This window comes from Panthera leo, chromosome A1 (genome assembly GCF_018350215.1).
Source record: "Panthera leo isolate Ple1 chromosome A1, P.leo_Ple1_pat1.1, whole genome shotgun sequence".
In the NCBI taxonomy this organism is placed as follows: domain Eukaryota; kingdom Metazoa; phylum Chordata; class Mammalia; order Carnivora; family Felidae; genus Panthera; species Panthera leo.
The window spans coordinates 87,885,325-87,891,496 of record NC_056679.1 but is presented as its reverse complement, the minus strand read 5'-3'; the positions used below and the strand labels follow the sequence as shown (position 1 = coordinate 87,891,496).

At 54.6% G+C, this 6,172-nt stretch overlaps 1 long non-coding RNA gene across 1 annotated transcript; it reads right to left on the bottom strand.

Moving 5' to 3' along the window:
• Positions 1–1,698: 1,698 nt before the first annotated feature.
• LOC122199940 lies at positions 1,699–4,142 on the bottom strand. The gene is made up of 2 exons (XR_006193669.1): positions 3,699–4,142; positions 1,699–2,382 (listed from the first exon to the last, which is right to left on the bottom strand). It is a non-coding gene; the product is annotated as an uncharacterized LOC122199940 (long non-coding RNA).
• Between the last annotated feature and the right edge of the window lie 2,030 nt (positions 4,143–6,172).

Below are 6,172 nucleotides of genomic sequence, written 5' to 3'. Positions count from 1 at the left end.
AGAGGCAGGCTGGCTGGGAGGTCAGGGGGGGGGGGGGGGGGGCCCATGCCCGGGACCCGCCCCCAGCCCCCCAGACTTGGCGATTTGCCAGAAAAGCTCCCAGAGCTCATTGAAGGCTGTGGTGCTCACAGTGACCGTTTATCACAGGGTGAGGAGACAGGTAAAGGTCAGCTGAAGGGAGAAGTGGGGAGCAGCAGAGTCCAGTAAAAGTGCCCAACACAGGTGCCATGAAGTCCAGCCGCAGACCAGAGACCCTGCCCTGTGTCACGTGGTCAGGCCACCTGGAGTGGCCCAGGGCCCCTGGGCACACAGACATTCCTAGCAGGGTGCCCTGGGGGTTAGGTTCAGAGATTGCCTCCCAGCCAACTACACCCCGGGCCGGGTGCTACCCTGTACCCTGTGTCACCGCACTCCAGCGTGCCTTGGATGACAGCATCTTCTGGCCCTGGTGCACCTCGGACAGTCACGGAACCTTGTTTGTAGTGGTGAGAGGTTGGGCATGACCTGGGTCCCCGTTACAGTGTGGGGGTTGTGTGGTGGAGCTGGTCCTGCAGAGATGTGCACACAGGGTGCCCCGACTGGATGTGCTTGCCTAAGACCAGCAGAGATGTCCGGGGAGAGGCTGGTCTGCCGATGGTGTCCTGGATGCAGGTGCAGCTCCTCCCAAGGGGCAGAGCTCTGTAGACCTGGGCACTGACACCCACCCTCTCACCGTGGGCGGTGGGGGTCCTGCGGCGGGGTGGGGTCACAGCAAGAGAATACTGTCAATCCTTGCCTGCCAGTGGGGCCACCCAGTGCTTGGAACTGTCCCCTCAGGTAAGATACAAAGGCTTGTACAAAATGCCTGTTCTGCTCAGCCAGGCGGCCCGCGGCCAGAGTTAACGCAGGCTGGCGTGTCACAACTGACGTGGGTCATACTAAGACCATGCAGGAAACTCCTGCAGATCAGGAAGAGCCCAGAGTAATGGGGTTCAAGACCCACAGCCCAGGCTGGTGCAGAAGAGGAGCCAGAAGGCTCAGAAGCCCAGGGAGAAATGCTCAAAGTTAGTAGTGCCTGGAAGTCAACAATGTCCGGATGGAGATGGGGCAGTGGACAGCAACCCCCCTTCCCCCGCACCCTTACCCCAAGCCCCTGCTCTCCTGCTGCGTTCTGGAGTTCAAGCTGCCAGATGTCCTGGCATTTAGGGTGTAGTGACCCTGGACCCAGCAACCCTGCTTACAAATGTCCTATTGCAAAGATGTCCTCCCCAGGCCCACAGGGTGATGCACATGCCAGCATTCAAGTCTCTGTTGTCATGGGGGAGGGGGTGGGCAGGGCAGACTCCAGTGCCCCACAAGGGGGAGGTGGGAAGTCAAATGGGGGATGGAGGCCACGGAGCAGGCCGCAGCCCTGGGGACACAGGAACTAGACACAGGGGAACTTGGACTGTCTAAGGGCACCATGCTGAGTCACAAAAATAAAGAAGTATAAGATGGCACTATTTGGGGCACTTGGGTGGCTCAGTCCATTCCAACAATGGCTCAGGTCATGGTCTCACTGCTCAGGAGTTCGAGCACAGCATTGGGCTCTGTGCTGACAGCTTGGAGCCTGGAACCTACTTCAGATTCTGCCTCTGTCTCTCTGCCCTTCCCCTGCTTGCACTCAGTCTCTCAAATATAAGATATTAAAAAAATTAAACTAAAAAAAAAAACACAAAACAACAGGACGAACTTTTTACTGAAACTTAAAATGTGTGCACGCCGAACAATTCAAGGTTGCAGGACACTCCAAAAACTGGTGAATGGTACCTGTCTGAGTAGGTGCCTTTGGGGAGGGCAATGAAGATAAAGGAAGTGACAGCAAAGCAGAAGAAAAGGCACCAAGGTGACCCAGCAGGGACTGGGGTCCCTACCTAGCACAGGACTTCATGCCTGGGAAGGAAGTCAGTTCCAGGGTGGCGTAAGTCACTCGGATTTCTGTAACTGGCTCCTCATCAAGTGTGTGGGTGCCTGTGTGTGTTTGGGGGGGAAAATCCTGAGAAGCTTTTGGAATATGACAGCGGTGCGCATCCTGGAAGGTGTTGGGGGCTGCAATAAATGAACAGAGAACATCGACTCTAATGTGCATGTATACTGGTCCAGACCTACAGACTCCACGGGTCTCTGGCCCCCCACGCACCATGCAGATTTCTGGGGATCTTCCTCTGCCCATCCTCTTTGGAATGTCTTCTTTTTCCTTCTTTCCTGTCTTGAAGACTCCAAGCCAGGCAGGGGTCCCCAGCGGCAGCTGCTTCCAGAAGCCCCCTGCCCTGGGTCTCCCTGGGCTTCCAGAGCCGCTGTCCCCAGGGCATCCAAAGACCTGGCACAGTGCGTGCCCAGAATCTTCTCAGGGAAGGCTACTTCCTGGAAGGGCACAAAAGACCACAAACTGGGTAACAGCTGGAACTCATCAGAAAGTGACATTTGTTTGGGCAGAAGAAAGCAGTAAAGGGATGCCTGAGTGGCTTAGTCGGTTAAGCATCCGACTCCTGATTTCAGCTCAGGTCACCATCTTGAGGTTTGTGAGCTCGAGCCCTGCCTCTGGCTCCTCCAGGACAGTACTGAGCCTGCTTGGGATTCTCTCTGCTTCTCTCTCTGCCCCTCCCCCGCTCTGGAGCATGCTCTCAAAATAAATATGTTGAAATAAAAAAGCAGTGGGGCGCCTGGGTGGCGCAGTCGGTTAAGCGTCCGACTTCAGCCAGGTCACGATCTCGCGGTCCGTGAGTTCGAGCCCCGTCGGGCTCTGGGCTGATGGCTCGGAGCCTGGAGAGCCTGTTTCCGATTCTGTGTCTCCCTCTCTCTCTGACCCTCCCCCGTTCATGCTCTGTCTCTCTCTGTCCCAAAAATAAATAAAAAACGTTGAAAAAAAAAATTAAAAAAAAAAAAAAAGAAATAAAAAAGCAGTAAAGTAGCTGCCAGGCGCTCGGGAGTCCCCTCAGTCAGATGGCTTATCAAAGTTGAGGTGTTTCATTCATTTCCTAACAGGAATCTTACTCTGGAGTCATGATTTATTAAATATTTTTTAAAAATTTATTTTGAGAGCGAGGGTGTGAGTGGGGGAGGTGCAGAGGTTTGCATTGGGCTGTGCAGTAATAGCAGAGCCTGATGTGGGGCTCACACCCATGAACTGTGAGTTGGTGACCTGAGCTGAAGAGGACTGAGCCACCCGGGCGTCCCTGAAGACCTAATTTAAATGAGACAAATACACTGAAATCCACCCCCACCCCCACCCCCCTTTTGAAGATAATCTTTTGGACTCTGAGGTTTTATTAAACCTTCCTCCGCGAAGCGATGTGCTAGTGAGCCAAGTAAGTATGAAACCACTTAGAAAGGAAAAAATGTCAGTTAAAACATCATCAGCACAACAAATAGTCAAGTAGGTCAACCAGTCAGAATGAAACTTTCAAAGGACACGACAACCATCTCCACAGTCTTGTTTCTTCAGGTCGGTTTTGCGCGAACGAGTGAGCAAATTTACATAAAAAGCAACAGAAAACGCAACACGTGGGCCATGGATACAAACTCATGTCTCCTTCTGGGCAGAACAATCATCTTGTAAACGGTCTCAATCCCACAGCAAAACCACCACTGAACTCGTTCGGTGACCAAGGATGGGGTCTCCTTTTGCACAGGCAACCTCTCCCGGTCGCTCTTGCGCGCAGCCTCCTTTCTTTCCTTACCTTGAGGAATTTTATTCTGACTGCGAGGCTCCGAAGCGCCACCTCTTCGCCTCCTGTGACCGAGCGGGCCCTCCTGCCCCGGTGGAGGGGAGCGCACAGCTGGGGCGCAGCGCCTGGCCGGTGCCATGGCGACCAGGATGTAGGCGACACTCTGGGAAGTCCAGCCCAGCCGCTCTAGTGCTCCTTGTTTCTGTGCTCGCTGCAGGCCTCCTCTTGCCGCGGGCTTGCGCGGTCACCGCGCACCCCGCCTGCCAGCCGGGGTCAGCAACTTCGGAGGAAACCGGAGCCTGAACGGGGGCCTGAGGAGTGTGCCCGAGCCAAAAGGCCCATTCCTATGCCAGACAAGCCCGCAGGGGCGACGGGGAGGCCGGAGAGCCGCAGGCGTCTCCAAAGCACGCGCCTTCAAAGCGCGCGAGCCCAGCCGGGAGCTCAGCTAGGACCGCACTCCCGGGCTGTATGCAAATGAAGCGACTTTCCAGATCTCGTCTGATTGGACAAAGCGCAGGACATGGCGTCGCACAGCAGCCAATGAGGATCCAGGGCCGCAAGTCCCCACAGTCCATTGATGAATACAGCATCCAGTGGCGGCGCTCCCGGAATATAAAGCTCTCTGGCCGGCGACTGACTGGGAGGCATGGAACCAAGACTTGCAGGGCTGCAAGGTGCACGCAGGCAAGAGGGCGCGCATCATCCAGTCAGCCTGCAACTGGCCACCCGCTACGACCCCCAGCTGCACAGGCTGCTGGGCTGCGCGACCATCGTCCAGGCCGTGCTGCTACAACACCGAACACAGCCAGAAGACCTACTGCTGTCTCTTCCCGTCTCGTCTGTCCTTGTCCTTCCTTGTCTTTGTGCGGCTGAAGTCCTACAGCCAAGGTTGGCACACAGGCTGGTAATGGCCCAGGCCCTTAACGCCTTATCTCCGAATACGGGGAACCCCAAGGCAGGCCTTGCTGAGCTCCTCACCTGGGTGCAAAGCTAACCCCAGGCTCTTAATCCTGTTCCTCCAGGGCTGCGCACTCTTCTTGAGCCTAGCCTTCAATACACCGGTCTGTCTCCTAGGAAGGTTGCGTGTCTCCCTTAAAGCTTCTATTGAATGAGGTCGTAGGCTTTTCTCCTGTGACACTGCCTCTGTAGGTTTCATTTTCAGACGCGGCCAGGGACTCCTAAGAGGGTTGAGGAAAACTTCCCTCTTCCCCCACCCCTCCCCTGCCGCTCACCCCCTTTTTTCCCACCTAGTGTTGTACTCTCGGCTCCTCCGCAACTAAGACCCTACTTAGGTTCTTCCAAGTGCCCATGGCCTGAAACAGTATGGCGCAGAGGACTCCAGAGGTGAGCCTTAATCTAGCCTCCCTGAGTCTGGCCCAGCCGGCCCTGGATGGGGGGAGGCAGAGAAAGGTAAGGACGTAAAATGTGTGAGCTTCCAAGGTAGTGGTTTTTGTTTTTTTTTTAATTTTTAATTTAATTTTTTTTTTTTACTAACTTTTTTAATGTTTATTTTTGAGACAGAGAGAGAGAGAGAGAGAGAGAGAGAGAGAGACAAAATCAGTGGGGGAAGGGCAGAGAGAGAGGGAGACACAGAGTCTGAAGCAGGCTCCAGGCTCTGAGCTGTCATCACAGAGACCAATTTGGGGCTGGAAGCCACCAACCTCGAGATCATGACCTGAGCCCAAGTCGGAGGTCCAACTGAGGAGGCCACTCAGGCGCCCCTGCAGGATGGTTTTCAGTCCCCAAAGGCCACAACTGATTTTATCAGGAAGCAGAAACTGCAGGTGCCTTCCTCTGTACTGCTGACTTCTGGTCCCCTGCGCCCTCCCCCCCCCCCCCCCCCCCCCCCCCCCCCCCCCCCCCCCCCCCCCCCCCGCCCCAGACAGGGTCTGAGCTCTTCCAGAATCTCCCAGTCATGTGGGGCCGTATTGGCCCGTTCTGAACCAGGACAAAAGTGGAGAAGTCTAGAGGTGCCTGTTAGCTGAGTTAGCAAAGAAACCTAGGTCAACAGGTCAACCTGGCAGCCTGCAAGAAAAGCAGGTTTGAAAAAAAAAAAAAACAAACCCAAATAGTTCTGGGGCCTTGTTACACTGCCTCCTCCCTCTGGCCTCCTGGGCTTCTTATGTCCTGGCTGCTCTTACCCCTTCTGCACCCTCCAGGCAGTTACCTGGACCCCAAGCTTTCTGAAAAGTTTGTGCTGACCTGTGTGTGTTTCACCTGCAGGCAGCAGACTGCCCTGAGCAGATTGGTTTTGACTGACTTTTTTTTTTTCCTTGTGAAAGTTGCTTAATTTTTTATCTGTGTGTTGTTTGTTTTGTTTTGTTTTGTTTTTTCACCTGGCTGCCACTGGTCCTGGTTTGGCAATCTGCTTATGTTCCTCCTGACAGTGTAATGATACTGCCTTCCCTGTGAATTGTAGTTCACTGCTCCCAGAACAGTTGCAAATAGTTATGCTTTCCAGTGGCACCGTGGAGTGACACTTCCAA